This window comes from Phyllobates terribilis, unplaced genomic scaffold, assembly GCF_046119375.1.
Source record: "Phyllobates terribilis strain yellow unplaced genomic scaffold, ASM4611937v1 Scaffold_8__6_contigs__length_399053987, whole genome shotgun sequence".
Lineage (NCBI taxonomy): Eukaryota > Metazoa > Chordata > Amphibia > Anura > Dendrobatidae > Phyllobates > Phyllobates terribilis.
Window position 1 is genome coordinate 88,237,947 of NW_027362768.1, and position 17,257 is coordinate 88,255,203.

The following is a 17,257-nucleotide window of genomic DNA, read 5'->3' on the forward strand; positions in this document are numbered from 1 at the left end:
ATCTGCTCAAAGACTGACCAGGCCTCGTTTGCTAGCAAGTACTCCGGGAGGGTCTGTCGTTGTTACCAGTAAAGACCCTGAACTACACCGTACCGTCTCTGAGTGGTTCCTGCTACCCCCATCATCCACGTCGGCTGCCCTGAGGCCATACCCCTCCCGTTGGGGGTTATACTATCACGCTGCACAATCTTACCACCGGCCTCAGCGGTCTGCCCTGCAGCAGCAGCTTCCTGGCTGCACTCAACGGGTGGCGTAGTCATCAACTATTTACTACTAATAGACTGCCGTCTAGTTTGACTCCCTGGGCACGGACCGGGTCACCGCCACGAGATTACAACCCTCCACGGATCCGGCTCCGGGTAAGCTCCCGCGTGCGCACCGCAGCGCGACACAGGCCCAGGGGCGCGTCAACTTTGGCGTAGTCGGCAGGATTTCGTGCCCGCAACCACCGGGTACTGCGTGCCTGAAAAGCAAAGACTGTTCAAACTTACCAGTGGTGAAGATTCCCGCCATCCGCGAAGTTTTCCCGCCATCCGGCGCCATCTTCGACCTTCTTCCCGCCATCCGTGGAGTTTTCCCGCCATTGGACGCCATCTTGAGGACGCCGCGCGGGAAGAAGAGGGGCGTGGACTCCGAAAGCGCGCGAGAACTGAAGCCCCGCCTCACGTCCGGACGTTGCGTAAGGTCCTGGAAGGAGCCCAGCAGACGCCGACGTCACAGGAGCGCGACGGAAGGTCCTCAACCCTGACGATCCACTGCGGAGCCGCGGCCTACGGAAGAGGATCATCGCAAGGTAGGCCACGGTCCACTAGGGGGGAGGAAGATGTCGGATACGGAAGAGAGCTTCGCTGCCTCAACCCCCGCCAGCGCCACCGCTGCTGCAGTTATGCCCTTCACCATGCCCTATATCCCGGGAGCAGCTTGGCTACCCCAGTACTCAGGGGAGTCACATACCCTGCATGACTTTAGAGAAAAGCTGGATAGCCTCTTCCAGGTGTACCCCCTCACAGAAGAGCAAAAAGTGAGCATCCTGGTGGCCCAACTAACTGGGGCAGCCAAAAGGGAAGTAAAATCCTGGCCACCTGGGAGGAAGACTGTCGCAGGGATACTAACCCGGCTGAAGGACACCTTTGATACCCGCACCTCAGCCGAGATTAAGCTTAGATTCTACGGGTGCAAGCAGCGAGCGCATGAGAGTATAAGGGACTATGCACTAAACCTACAAGAGGCCCTGAGGGCCATTAAGCAGACCGACCCTGATGGGGTGGGAAACGAGGACAGGCTGTTGACTGAACAATTTATAGAGGGTTTATATTGCAATGCCCACCGAACCCAGTTGCGGGCAATGGCCTTACAGGATCCCCATCTGGACTTTGCACAGTTCAAGGACAGAGCCATCCGGGTGCTCCGAGAACCGGCACCAGGTGGCGTTGTGACCCACAGACGCCCCACTACCACTTACTACCAGGAGGCGGCGCCCTTGTCAGCAGGGCCTGTGGGAGCTGATGCGCAGGCTCTGGACAATGACCCGGCTCCAGACCTACACCATCAGGTCCAAGAGCTAGCTAAGAGCGTTGCTGCGCTAACCCGAACTGTGCAGTCTTTACAGGTTTCCACCCCAGGGAAGATCCAGCTGGCATCCGGACCGGAGGACATCCCATGGCGTCGACCAAGGAGGACCCCACCGGCCAGAGGAAGACCCAGTGACCGATACAGTGAGGACGGACGACCCATCTGCCGCCGCTGCAATCAACCCGGACATATGGCAAGGTACTGTTCTTTAAACGGGCACAACCTGGGGTAGAGGGCCAACCCCCAGGAAAAAGATCACCAGGCCCATCGAACTGGCGCGACAGATATGTGGGAGGACGTCCAGTCTTGCCTGTGGTACTGGATGGCATTCCCATGAGTGCCCTACTGGACACCGGGTCACAGGTCACCACCATCCCGTACGTGCTCTTCAAGCAGTACTGGAATGACTCGGATATTACCCGCTACCCCGACGACGACTTGAGTATCATCGCCAGCAATGGTCAGCCCGTGCCACAGATCGGATTTAAAGAGGTGACCATCAAAATTGGTAGAGTCGAACTGGCCGCACAGGGACTGATCATTGTAGATATCGATAAACATGAGAGTCACCCAAAAATAACTCTAGGAACTAATGTAATTGAAAATTGTCTTGCAGAGGTGATTTTCCTTTTACAGCAGGTTGCCAAGAATGCCAGCTCTGGCGAGCAGCGGGTGCTCCAGAAAGAGATCCGGGCACTGATGCAACGGCAACAAGTGGAACTCTCCGGCGGTGAGATTGGTAGCGTAAGAATGTGTGACCCTTTTCCTATTGCCATGCCCCCAAAAAGTGAAATGATGATTTGGTGCCGGGCAGCTATTGGTCTGAGAGGTAGAGATTACCAGGCAATGGTAGAACCAGTTTACTCAGACAGTAGGCCCACCATTTTGACAGCACGGGGGGTGGTCAATGTACGCCATGGGAGGGTGCCCATTCGCATAATAAATATCGGGGAGAGGGAAGTGTACCTGCCCCGGTATGTCACGCTAGCCAAATTATATATCACTAATCAAAATTCTATACAATCTGTGGAACCCTTGCCTCCATCTCACCCGGAGTAAGGTAACGGCTCTAAGAAAGACATGGAGGACTGGTGTCAGCAACTACATCTGGGTACTGACTCCACTCCCTCACATCAGAAACAAGGAGTCTATCGGGTGGTTCAAGAGTATGAGAGAGTGTTTAGTAAACACCCGTTAGACTTCGGGCGAGTCAAGGGGGTAGAACATCGCATCCCCACGGGAGATCATCCTCCCATAAAAGAGAGGTATCGACCCGTACCCCCTGCACATTACCAACACGCCAAGGGGATGCTTAGAGACATGAAGGAGGCTGGGGTAATCCGGGATAGTTGTAGCCCCTGGGCAGCCCCATTAGTTTTAGTCAAAAAGAAAGACAACACCATGAGGATGTGTGTAGATTACCGGAAAATCAACCGTATCACACACAAGGATGCGTACCCCTTACCAAGGATAGAGGAGTCATTGGCTGCGTTAAGATCTGCTAACTTCTTCTCTACCTTGGATCTCACTAGCGGGTACTGGCAGGTTCCTGTAGCAGAGGCAGACCGGGAGAAGACCGCATTCACCACCCCGATGGGACTTAGCGAGTTCACCTGCATGCCGTTCGGACTCTGCAACGCACCAGGAACCTTCCAACGCCTAATGGAGTGTTGTCTGGGCCACAGAAACTTCGAGACGGTCCTGTTGTACCTGGACGATGTCATCGTATATTCCAAGACGTATGAGGACCACCTGAAACACCTGGCGGAAGTGTTCGAGGCTCTGGCGAGTTACGGCCTAAAGGTGAAACCCTCCAAGTGTCACCTCCTGAAACCAAAGGTGCAGTACCTGGGACACGTAGTGAGCGCTGACGGAGTGGCTCCCGACCCTGATAAAATCACCGCAATTAAGGAATGGCCAAGCCCCTCCAGCGTAAAAGAAGTGCGGCAGTTCCTCGGGTTGGTAGGCTACTACCGAAGGTTTATTCCCGGTTTCACCAAAAAGGCAGCACCTATGCAGGACCTCCTGATAGGCCAGTCCCGGAAGGCCAAGAACCAGAAGCCGCCCTTCAAATGGGAAGAGCTGGAAGAAGAGTCCTTCCGCCAGCTGAAGATGGCCCTCACGGGGGACGAAATCCTGGCGTACCCGGATTATAGCCAGCCCTTTATCCTCTACACCGACGCCAGTAACATCGGGCTAGGAGCCGTACTGTCCCAGATCCAGCAGGGGAAGGAACGAGTAATCGCCTACGCCAGCCGAAAACTGCGACCCACCGAAAGGAACCCCGAGAATTACAGCTCATTTAAGTTAGAGTTCCTGGCCGTAGTATGGGCAATCACTGAGCGCTTTAAGCATTACCTCGCTTCTTCCCGGTTCACCGTGTACACGGATAACAACCCGCTGACACACCTGGACACGGCAAGACTCGGTGCCCTGGAGCAGAGGTGGATGGCCCGTCTGTCCAACTACGAGTTCACAATTAAATACCGGGCAGGACGCTCCAATACCAACGCGGACGCCCTGTCCAGGATGCCCAACCTGCCGGACGGAGGAGAAGATCCGGAGGGACTGGAAGAAGTTGAACTCCCTGCGTTCCACCGTCATGGGACTATTCAGTATTCCCACCGGGTAAGGAGTAAGCAGGCTGCTACGTTGAACCCCTTACCCCACTACAACTGGGCGGAAACGCAAGACAGCGACCCTGCCGTCCGACTGGTGAAGGAGATGCTGACTCGGCCGGAGGCTCGCCTTGAACCAGACGCTCCGGAGGAAGCCAAACAACTATGGGCAGAGAAGAGTCGACTGTTCCTTTACAAAGGGAAGTTGTGCCGCAGAATGGTTAACTCCCGGACGCATGAATTACTCTGGCAAGTAGTGGTGCCACGAAGAGACGCAGCCATGGTGATGGAGGCATACCACGACGGAGCTGGACACTTTGGGTGGAAAAAGCTGGAGTTCCTGCTGCGCGAGCGGTTCCACTGGGTAGGCATGAGGGGAACCATCGAGAAGTGGTGCAGAGATTGTGGCCCGTGCAACCTGAGAAGGAAGGACCGAGCCAGCCAGAAGACTCCCCTGCAGTCCATCGTCACCCGGCAACCGTTGGAACTGGTAGCCTTGGATCATGTAAAACTGACCCCAAGCAGAAGTGGCTACGTCTACGCGTTAACCATCGTGGATCATTACTCCCGGTTCTTGGTTGTCGTCCCCGTCAAGGACTTAACGGCTCAAACAGCAGCTAGAGCCTTCCAGCAGCACTTCTGCCGTCCACACGGGTACCCGGACCAAGTGCTGACGGACCAGGGACCTGCCTTTGAAGCGGAGGTCTTTCAGGAATTCTGCAATCTGTATGGCTGCCGGAAGATAAGGACGACACCCTACCATCCGCAGACTAATGGACTTTGTGAAAAAATGAACCAGGTGGTAATGGATCTTCTAAAAACGTTGCCCCTGGAAGAACGCAGTCTGTGGCCTGAAAAGTTGCCCGATCTGGTGGACCTATACAACCACATCCCGGTAGGTTCCACCAACTGTACCCCGGCTTACCTAATGAGGGCAAGACCTGGTAAGTTACCTGTTGACCTGGAAATGGGAGTCCTGACCCCCGAGGACACTTCACCAGAAACAGACTGGGACACAGAGAGGCAGCAGCAGTACCGGAGAGTACAGGAGAGCGTGGAGCGAAGTCTCTGTCAGGCTAGGGAAAGACAAGAGAAAACTTACAACCAGTATGCTCCCGCTGTTCCCCTGGTACCCGGAGAGCAGGTCTTGAAGAGGAAGAGACGGCTCCACAAGTTGGACGACCAGTGGGAGAAGGACCCGTACACCGTACTGCCCTCAAGCCACGAGAACCCGAAGGTCTGTACCATCAGTAAAGACGGAGGGGAAACCACAGCCATTGTATCCCGGGACCACCTGAAGAAGTGTCCCGAACAACTGAGGAACCCTGAAGAAGAACAAGAAGACCATCGACCCGTGGAAGAAAGGGAAGATATGGTTAGTACCGTGCTCGGGGACTTTCCTCAGTCTTGGACTCAAGTCAATGGTGCAGTTGTGGTACCCGTACTCACCTTCCTCCAACCATCATCCCAAGAACCTACGGAGCAACGGGTAGAGCTGGAAGAACAGCCGGTCCAGGAGGCAGAAGACTCCACACAAGCAGAACAGGAGAATCAACCCTCTGCTTATAGTGAGCCTGCCGTACCCCTAGTGAGACAAAGAGCCGGTAGACAGCTGCCCAGTTTACCCTTGACAGCTCCTACACCCTGTAGTTCAGGGCCAGACAGTCAGCTCCGTAGGTCCACTCGGGCCACTAGAGGCCAGTTACCCGCACGCTAGAGAATTTAAAGTGTATAAATTGTTTTATTTATGTTTTTCTGTGTCTTGTTGCTTGTGTATAATTTTGTGTTTCTAGTTATTTTTAGGAAACCTTGGTGGATTTACCGGGAATCCTTGTATATAGTTGGAGCGTAACCCAGGATGGACTAGAGACTGTTAAGGACTCGGGGTAGGACAGACCCCTACCTGGTTACGTCTCCCTGTGTTGGTGAAATGGACACCTTTGCTTTTCTTCAAAGACTGCATCCGGTTGCGGACACGCCGTAACCATCTTATGTGTTTTTCTTATAGTATTGTTATTGTTATACTTTGTTATGTTTTTCTAAATGTGTTTAGTCCCGGAGTACTAAATTTCACTAGGGGGGAATGTGACACCCCAGGGGTCTGGTTGCCACAGTGATAGAGATATTATGTCTGAGAGCAGGTGGGAGGTCCTTTGGTCAGGGATCCTGTGCATGCCACACCTCCTGCCCAGTCTTGGGAGGGGAAGAACTTCCCCTGTATAAACCCGGGGCTGAGGCAGGGTGAGTCAGACAAGGAGAGTGGAGAAGAGAAGCAGCATAGGAAACAGCAGAGTTACAAGGAGTCAGGGGCTGGCAGCTACAGAGCTCGCCCTGACTAAGAAGATTCTTTACCGGACCCGGAGTCCGAGGCTGTGGGGACTAACTCCTACCCAGCAGCAGAATCCGTCGGGCAGGGGATTTCAGGTCCTCTGGCCCAGAAGCCCGAAGGCACGGTCACACGCGTGGGACCAGCACCGCCATCGTGGAGCGGAAGCCATTAGAAGGCCCCGAGTCACCGGCCATACGGGTGAGCACCACACGGTACACTCAGGGACGTGGGCTACTTACATCAGCTTCTAGCAAGGTAGCCAGAAGAGTACAGTCAGTTTGGGAGGCCTACAACTACGCCTGGCCAGGGGAGATCCCATCTGCTCAAAGACTGACCAGGCCTCGTTTGCTAGCAAGTACTCCGGGAGGGTCTGTCGTTGTTACCAGTAAAGACCCTGAACTACACCGTACCGTCTCTGAGTGGTTCCTGCTACCCCCATCATCCACGTCGGCTGCCCTGAGGCCATACCCCTCCCGTTGGGGGTTATACTATCACGCTGCACAATCTTACCACCGGCCTCAGCGGTCTGCCCTGCAGCAGCAGCTTCCTGGCTGCACTCAACGGGTGGCGTAGTCATCAACTATTTACTACTAATAGACTGCCGTCTAGTTTGACTCCCTGGGCACGGACCGGGTCACCGCCACGAGATTACAACCCTCCACGGATCCGGCTCCGGGTAAGCTCCCGCGTGCGCACCGCAGCGCGACACAGGCCCAGGGGCGCGTCAGAAGCAGGCAGGGCAACATCCGATTATATCATTTTAACCCAGTGTTGGTCATTATAGACTATAAACTTATAACCAGAAAACATTATTAAATGGAAAAAAAAGTATTCTTACCCACTTCACTGCCAGCATTTGGTCGATCTGAGCCGTGTCCACTGCGGCTTTTTTGACATAAAGGGCTTCGTGAGGCTACACGGCGCAAGTACAGGCTACAAGTGTACTTTTTTTGTTTTATGTAGACGTCTGGTAGGATTTAAGGATTGGTTTACACATTATAATTATGCAATTAATATGCATGTGCATTATTAGTTATAAAAGATATTTGGGCTTCTTGCACATGTGACATGTGGAGTCACTTATTTGTCTTATATTCTTTCAACAGACATTCATCCACAGGTCACATGTCAATAAAGCCCAGATATATTTTCACCAGACTAACACCACCTCAGGTCAACTGAGTTAAAGGTAGCTGAGTTGCAATACCACACAAACTTTGGACAATTGTTTATTAGAAAAAAAAAAGCAGGCAGGTTTTGTAATCCTGGACAACATATTTAATAATTAGTGATGAGCGAGCACTAAAATGCTCAGGTACTCGTTGCTCGGGTCGAGCAAATTGGAATACTCAGGTGCTCGACCCGAGCAACGAGCCCAATGTAAGTCTATGGGAAACTCGAGGATTTTTCAGGCTGCTCCCCCTGACGGTCTGCAGAGGGCCTAAAAATTGCCCAAATCGATGGGAACAGTGCTCAAATGACATGGGGACAGCATGAGGAAGACCCCTGGAAGCATCTCTGACTCCCAGATCACTGCTGTCAACAACGTGGTCAGAGTATTACGCCACTTTTACGGACTCACAATAAAACATAAAAAAAAGAAACCAAAATGGATTGTCCTGGGAAATATGTTAAGGAACATCCTTTCCAGGGTAATGACTTGTATAAAAGGCAAAATAAATAACCGAAAACAAAAATACTCCTCCACAACTTGGGCTATGTTCACACATAGCGTTTTTGATGCGTTTTTGCACTTTTGCATTGCTTTCAACCAAGACAAATGCATTCACCAGAAGACGTCATTTTAACATTTTTCAACCTTATCTGGCCATGTGGTGTGTGACACATCATCAGACACATGCATACAGTGCTGAAAAGACATGGGAACAGCATAGGGAAGACCTCTGGAAGCATCTCTGACTCCCAGGTCACTGCCTAAAAGTGTGCCCATCATAAGTGATCCTTGGCGCATGCGAAGATGCCTCCCGCCATGCACCGGTCATTGCAGACTTGCAACAATCACCGTCCACGTCCTTGTCCCACTGCAGCGTTCAGTTGTCCCTACCCAATTCCTTGGAATGCAAGCGCAAGTATGCAGGCAGCCACCCACACACCCACAGGCTGCAATATTATACTGCCAAATTTTTGACAGCTGCTTGCACTTGAAATGTGACCTTTTAGGCTCGTGGAGGCGAAAGCTTTTCATAACCTCATGCCGGCGGTGACCGGGTGTCCATACTCGGTCCCCAGCCGCTACTATATTTCCCAGTATCGCCTCCGCCTTCCACAAGCATGGGTCCCAAAACATTACCCGTGCCCTCCCCAGTGCACTTACTGGGAAGGACCGCCTAACCACAAACACGTGGACAGGTGAATGTGACCAGGGACGGTACAGAGCCAGTCCACAACTTTTTTTGCTGAGAGTTGTATTTAGCTCGGTGAAAGCACTGGCATAGAGGGAAACCGCATCTACCCTGCGTGTCATTTGTCCCAGGAAGTCCTCTGAAGCTGCTTGCACTTGAAATGTGGCCTGAACATTACTGCTGGTACTTTTCTGTGGGAATTTGCTTGCCTCCTACCAGCCTGGAATATTTCCAGCAAACTATGGTACGACGCCATGGTATTAGCACTGCCCCCAGTACCAGTAGCGAAGCCACCCCAATTTCCTTCTCAGGAATTTTATTTGGTAGACTGAGTGGCTGCCCAAATACATTTTCTCAAAAAGGAGCTGAAGATAGAGTGGCAGTAAGTGCAAGTTTATCCAGCCTGTTAGATATTACAGGGTGAACGGCAGCACATTGGATCAGTGGTTAGCACTGAAGCCTTGCAGCGCTGGGATCCTGGGTTCAAATCCCAGCAAGGACAACACCTGCAAGGACTTTGTATGTTCTCCCCGTGTTTGCGTGTGTTTCCTCCTCAGTAAAAATAGTGTCCGGGAACCTTCCCACACACTTTTCTTAGCAAGGACTGCTTCTCGGCAGGGTTGAACGGTCCCACCAGAGAATCCTCTGGTGTGCCTTGGCTTCTACCTCAGGAAAGTTCATGATAGCAGCTGCTATGGGGCTCTTGAGTGGGTGAGAAAGGTTATTCCTCAGAATCAAACCCTCTGGTGGGCACAATGTTTTTCAATCTGAAACAGCTTCTCAGTGGGAGCTGTATTTCACCACAGCCATATTCCTTACCTTGGTGAAAGGACTGGCATAGAGGGAAACCGTATCTACCCCGGCTGTCATTTCTCCATCACCAGGTTCCGCCCATTGTCACACACGACCATACCTGGCTGTATGTTCAGCGGTGAGAGCCACAGATCAGGCTGCTGTGTTACAGCTTTCAACAACTCTTCAGCGCTGGGCGGTTTGTCAATTAAGCATTAAGCATGTTATTTTCAGCACTGCCTTTTACCGCTTGGCCAAGGCAGTGCTGCAGTGCTGTCAGCTGGTGACTGATGTAGTCATTTCGGAGATGGAGGAGGAGGTGCATGAGCTGAACAATGTGATTACATTGAGGTTAAATTGGTGGCGCTCTTTTTTATACTAAAGAAAGATCCTATTGTTTTGTTTTTTTTACGTTATTTTTTAAGACAAATGCATTCACCGGGAAATGTCATTTTAACATTTTACAACCTTATCTGGCAATGTGGTGATTGACACATCATCAGGCACATCCTGTTTTATTTATGATGGAGGGACTCTGAAAGTCATAAAGCCTATTTTTTAGAAGACCATCAGACGGCTCTTACTATTCTTAAAAGGCCAACAGTCGGCCCTCGCTATTGTTAGAGAGCCATCAGCTGGCTATGCTTTGTTGTTCCCATTATTATCAAGTGGGTCTCCTATACTGTTATTGCGTATGCAGTGACTGCAAGGGCTGCCAAAAATTTGGACGCAACCCAATACCCCTTTCAAGAGACATAGAGGAGGGTCTCAGTAAAAAAAATGTTCCCATTCTAAAGGAGCGGGTCTCCTATAGTGGTAATGCCCATGCTGTGACTGCAAGGGCTGCCAAAATTTGGGAAAAACCCCAATAAGAATTTAAATACAGATAGATCAGGGCCACAATAACGACAAATTCCCTTTAGAAAGGAGAGAGTCTGCTATACAGTTATAGGGTATGCAGTGAGTCCAACGGCTGACCAATTTTAGGAAAAACCCCACTAAGAATTTAAAGACACACAGAGCAGGGCCACAGTAACAAGTACGACATGTTCCCATTGGAAAGGAGAGGGTCTGCTATACAGTTATAGGGTGTGCAGTGAGTCCAATGGCTGACCAATTTTAGGAAAAACCCCACTAAGAATTTAAAGACACACGGAGCAGGGCCACAGTAACAAGGTACGACATGTTCCCATTAGAAAGGAGAGAGTCTGCTATACAGTTATAGGGTATGCAGTGAGTCCAACGGCTGACCAATATTAGGAAAAACCCCACTAAGAATTTAAAGACACAAAGAGCAGGGCCACAGTAACGACAAATTCCCATTAGAAAGGAGAGAGTCTCCCATAGTGTTGGCCTATGCAGTGAATGCAAGGGCTGCCAAAAATTTGGAGGCACTTCAATGACCCTTGGAAGAGACGTGGAGTAGGGGCTCATAAAAAAATGTTCCCATTAGAAAGGAGCAGGCCTCCTATACTTGTAATGCCCATGCACTAAGTGCATGGGCTGACAAACATTTACCCCTAGGGGGTATACATGAACATACTGTATAAAAAATTTTTTTTACGGGAATCATAAACACCCTTTAAAAAAATTATGTGGGTGTTGCCTCACGGACCACGGTCACCCTGGTGATATGGTGGTGGAGGATGAGGAGAAGGAGGAGAACAAGAGCAAATAGCCAAAATCAGGAAGCATATACCCATGTGTGGGTATGAAAAGGTGCATGAGAATACACCTCCCAAGAAAAGACAGTGGATTTGATTTTATGTTACGCTGCTATCATTCGGTGGTGTTGAGAAGTCTGGCCCAATCCAGCCCTTGTTCATTTTTATAAGAGTCAGCCTGTCAGCATTTTCAGTTGACAGGCGGATGCGCTTATCAGTTATAATTCCACCAGCGGCACTAAAAACCCGTTCTGATTAAACTCTGGCAGCAGGGCAGGCCAGGACCTCCAAGGTATAGAGAGCCAGTTCATTCCACGTATCCAGCTTGGATACCCAATAATTATAAGGCACAGCGGAATCACGGAGGACGTTGGTACGGTCGGCAAGGTACTCCTTCAGCATCTTCCCAAACTTTGCACTCCTTGTGAGAGTACCCCGCACCTCAGGGCCTGTGCGATGGGAGGGTCTGATAAAACTCTCCCAGAACTTTGACAATGTTCCCCTGCCTCTGCTGGATTGAAGTTGTGTCTCTCTCGCCTATATTCCTTGGTTGTCCAACAAAGTGTGCCCTCTGCCGCCAGCGTTTTCAAAAGGGAAATTTTTTCATAGTTCCGCAACAAGGGCCTTCTGGTACAGCCCCATTTTTGTAGACCTGTCCGCCTCAGGAATAAGAGATATAAAGTTCTCCTTGTAGCGTGGGTCTAGAAGTGTCACCAACCAGTAATGACTGTCACCCAAAATTTTGAGAATGCAAGGGTCATGGGAAAGGCAGCGTAACATAAACTCAGCCATGCATGCCAGACTACTAACAGGCAAGACTTCCGTGTCCTCACCAAGAGGATGACTGACCATGCTCTTCTCATCCTCCTCTTCTCTGTCCTCTGGCCATCCACGCTGAACAGTTGGTATGACAGCTGTGCAGGTAGTACCGTCTATAGTGCATTAAACTAGCTCCTGTTCTTCCTCCTCCTCCTCTTCCTCATTGTCACCCAATCTCCGTTGGGATGAGATGAGGCTTGGCTGTGTGTAATCACCGTGTATGGTTCCTTGCTCCAGCTCATCATGCTCTGCCTGCAATGCATCCTCTTTGATTGTGAGCAGAGAGCATTTCAGAAGACAGAGAAGCAGGATGGTGACGCTAATTATGGCGTCATCGCTGCTCACCATCTTGGTGGAATCCTCAAAGTTTTGGAGGATGGTACATATGTCTGACATCCTTGTCCACTCCTGAGGTCTTATGTGTGGAGTCTGAACTGAATACCGACGGCCTTGTTGATGCTGGTACTCAACAACTGCCCTCTTCTGCTCACAAATCCTTCCCAAAATCTGCAATGTAGAGTTCCAATGCGTGGGGACATCACACACCAGTCTGTGAGCCTGAAGCTGCAAACGCTGCTGAAACACTGCAAGAGCGGCGGAAGCTGTAGCTGACTTTCTAAAATGGGCACACAGGTGGTGTACTTTAACAAGCAGATCCGGCAGCTCCGGGTAGGATTTGAGAAACCGCTGAACCACGAGGTTAAGCACATGGGCCAGGCATGGTACGTGTGTGAGCTCGCCTCGCCTCAGAGCCGCCACCAGGTTCCGGCCATTGTCACACACGACCATGCCTGGCTGTAGGTTCAGCTGTGTGAGCCACAGATCTGCCTGCTCTTTCAGAGCTGTCCACAACTCTTCAGCATTGTGTGGTTTTTCACCTAAGCATATTAGCTTCAGCACAGCCTGTTGCCACTTTGCCAAGGCAGGGCTGCAGTGCTTCCAGCTTGTGAATGATGTGGTCATTTCAGAGATGGAGGCTGAAGAGGAGGAAGAGGCTGAGGAGGATGAGGTGCAGGAGCTGTAGATCGTGGGAGCAACCCTGATTGACCTAGGGCCCGCAATCCTTGGCGTCGGGAGGACGTGTTCCGCCCCAAGGTCCGACTAGGTCCCGGCTTCCTCTATGTTAACCCAGTGTGCCGTCAGCGATATGTACCGTCCCTGCCCACAAGCACTTATCCACGTGTCCGTGGTTAGGTGGACTCCTCCAGTAACTGCATTGTTGAGAGCACGGCTAATGTTTTGGAACACGTGCTTGTGTAATGCGGGTGACACGCCCAGGGGATGGGGACGACTCGGTACCCGGGCCTTTGCCTGGTTTGGGGGATGTCACGGTGGTCGGCTCCCAGGCCCGTACCCTGGGGTCACTCTTGAAAAAGGGGATTTGGAACTTGGATGGAAATAAAAATAAAGTAAATAGTTTGTGACGCCACCTGTGGTACCTGGTAAGGATTACCAGCGCTGCTGCAGACCACCGCGGGGGTGATGGGATTGCAGCTGGGATGTTTCTACTCCCCACAGGCGGAGCGGACCCCCGGGGCAGTGTGGAGTTTGATGGTGGGTGGTGATGCTGGGACTTGTAGTGCAGAGGGAGAGATGGCGCAGCTGAAATAATTGAGGGAGGCAGTGCAGTGCAGTCATTCGAGTTTTTACTCACAGTTCTTATGCAAGTTCCACAGGTACACTGCACGGGTGTCAGCCTCCCACGTCGCGCTGCGTTCACCAGACCGAGGGTTCAGCTCTTCCTCAGATGTGTCAGGAGTGCTTGACGGAACCCCGCTTTCCTTATGTTCCTTGCTAGACCGACTTCTCACTCTGGGTCTTCTCCCTCCTGCCCTGCGCTTCCCCACTCACAGTCCCGATCGGGTGCTCTGAAGTCCCTCTGGGCAACCTGGAGTTCCCGGACCTACTTGACCCTCACAGTGACTAAGATGAGGCTGTGGCAACTGCACCATAAAAGTCAGAAGCCTCCGGTTTTTCCAGCCGAGACCTGGGATAACACGGCTGGTCCAGGGGCCGGTCCCCTTCTTGTGGCCTGATCCCTCTGACACCTGGCAGATTCGGGGCGTACGGGTGCCGTCCTGCACTCACTGTACCCCCTGGGATCCCTTCTATAGAACGGAGCCTTTCTCCTCTGCTCCCCTCCTGGGCCTCTATCACTAGGCCCCACTTGTGGAGCAGACCTCCTGAAGAGGCTCTGCTCCTCAGACTGCTCACTGACTGTTCTCCACTGACTGACCTGCCACCCTAAGATGGCCTCCCTTTATATACCTCCTACTATGGTGCTCCCCTACTCTACTTCTTCCACCCACATCCACTACTGGTTCACCCTACCTTTGGTTCCTCGCACTCCAGCCAGGGACAGGGCTCAGCAGGAAAAACAGTGCATCTTGCCCTTCCAGCCGGCCTGGAGCAGTGTAGTGTTGAACGTGGGTGTTGGGGTTCCGGGCAGCACTCCCTCCTTCCCTGAGAGAAGGAGACACCACACCTCTGGGTGAGGTGCAGTACCTCTGTGGTGACTGAACCCTCAGGGGCGCCACACGGGGACAGCACACCGGGAGAAATAGTGGCGGCTGGGGGCCGAGTACCGAGGGACGGCCGCCGCCATCAGGTTGCGGAATGCTTCTGTCTCCACAAGCCTATAAGGCAACATTTCGAGCACAAGCAGTCGTGAAATGTGAGAATTTAGTAGTGTGGCCTGTGAGGCGTTGGCTGCATATTTGTGCTTGCGTTCTAAGGACTGGGGTATGGACAACTGAACGCTGCGCTGGGACAAGGACATGGACGTGCTTCCTGATGCTGCTACTTGAGCGTGTGCAACGATAGATGCAGGGCATGCACCATTGACAGGGGATTGGCTTGCATGCACAACAGCGGAAGAAGCAATGATGCCACCAGCAGACACTGTTCCTGGACCCTGCAGTACGGCACACAAAGTCGGGTGCTTTGCTGCCATGTGCCGGATCATGCTGGTGGTGGTCAGGCTGGTCGTTTTGCCACCCTTGCTGATGCTGGCCTGGCAGGTGGTGCAAATGGCTTTTTTGGGGCTATTGGCAGAGTCTTTAAAAAACAACTAGACTCGGGAAGACCTAACAGTTGTACTGGCAACTTCCTTTGTGTTGGTGTTACGGGGAACGGTTGCCTGCCTTCTGTCTGCGGCCACCACACTGCTTCTTCCTGCCTGTTGGGGTGCTCTGCCTCCCTCCCCGTGTGCTGCTGTCCTCGCTCTGCATATCCTCCTGCCAGGTTGGGTCAGTTACTATATCATCCATCACCTCGTCTTCCACTTCCGCACCCTGGTCTTCCTCCTGACTTTCTGACAATTGTGTCTCATCATCGTCCACCTCTTGTGACACTTTCCCACCGTCGCCTTTGTGTGACCGTGGCTGCTCAAATATTTGGGCATCGCTACATGCGATCTCCTCTTGCCCCGCTTCAAGTGGACCAGGCGAGAGGCCTGAATCTATAAATGGAAAAGTGAACAGCTATACAGAGTGTCCAAGTGTGGGATCAGTTGTCTGGGTACTCGGCATGGTGGGAGGAAGGACGATCAGGGTGAGGAATATGCGGTCCAGACTCATGGCTACTGAGACTTGACCGTGTGGAAGACAGGATGGTGGTGGTGGCTAAGTGACTGGAAGTATTATCCGCTATCCAACCAACAACCTTTTGACACTGCTCTGGGTTCAATAGTGATGTGCTGCGGTCCCCTAGAAATTGGGATAGGAAGATCAGGCGAGAAGATTTGGGTGTTTGTTGTGCCACAATTTCGGCTTGCCCACGGCCTTGTCCTCGGCCTCTGCATGCACCATTACCATCACGTCCAGCTCCCCGTCCCTTGCAACGTGCCTTGCCCATTTTAAATGGAGGACAGTATCTTCCGCGCTCACTACAAATGACTGAGTTTGGAGCGAACTTATATATGATCAGTGTGATGGAGAAAACAGAGTTTTAAATACCTGGCCTGTAGGTATGTAGTTTGACCAGCAAACTGCTGTGAATTGCTTCACGGACACACTAAAGGAAATTTTTAACGGAGGCCAGAAATGGCAGTATTTTCTGACAACGTATATGTGATCCGTGTGATGAAGAAAACAGTTTTAAATAGCTGGATTTCTAGTACTCTAATATGGAAACGACCTGGCTGTATTCTGCAGTGCCAACAAGCAAATGGCGCAGAAAAAATGGTGTTCTCTGGATTGCTTTTTAAGCAAATAATGAGAATTAAGTTCCAAAGAAAAGTATTCCTGGCCCCTGAGACCTGGGCTTTTGTATAGAAATATCTAACAGTAGCAGAAGGTAGAATTGGAATGGAGCCTTTTGTGCTATATGCACTGCAGTCTGCTATATACACTGCCTGCCTATACACCCTGCCTGCCTGATATCTCTGCAGATGGATTAGTCCTCAGAAGGACTGTTTGTTAAGATGGATATGTGTAATGTACGGTTTTTTTCCCTACACTACCTAATACACAATCAAATCTCTCCCTAACGCAGCAGCAGCTCCCCCTACACTGTCTGATCCGGAGTGACTGTGACGAGCATGGCGGCGCCAGGTCTGATATAGACCTGATGACGCTGAGCGGCCAGCAGATCACTGTAATGCCCACAACCAACATGGCTACGGCATTACAGTGCATGGCAGGCAATCCCTGCATGTTCATTGGCTCTCTATAGAGCGCCAAATACAGTGGCATGTAAAAGTTTGGGCACCCCTGGTCAAAATCACTGTTATTGTGAACAGTTAAGCAAGTTGAAGATGAAATGATCTCTAAAAGGCATATTGTTAAAGATGACATATTTCAGTTGTATTTTAGGCAAATAAATATATATATATATATATTTTTCATTTTAAAAAATTACAATAAGGGAGATGGGCCTATGCAAAAGTTTGAGCACCCTTGTGTGCTTTGATAATTTTGACCAAGGTTTCAGACCTTAATTAGCCTGTAAGGGTTATGGCTTGTTCACTACCATCGTTAGGAAATGCCAGGTGATGAAAATTTCCCAGCTTTGTAAAAACCAAGCCTCCTCTAACTTTATGCCAAAAATACAGCAGCCATGGGTTCTTCTAAGCAGCTGCCTAGCACTCTGAAAATGAAA

At 51.2% G+C, this 17,257-nt stretch overlaps 1 protein-coding gene across 1 annotated transcript in view; it reads left to right on the forward strand.

Annotated features, from left to right (window-relative positions):
* The window catches only part of LOC141156756 (flavin-containing monooxygenase 3-like), a 92,595-nt gene that overhangs the window by 5,097 nt on the left and 70,241 nt on the right, over positions 1 to 17,257 (forward strand). The window lies entirely within an intron of this gene.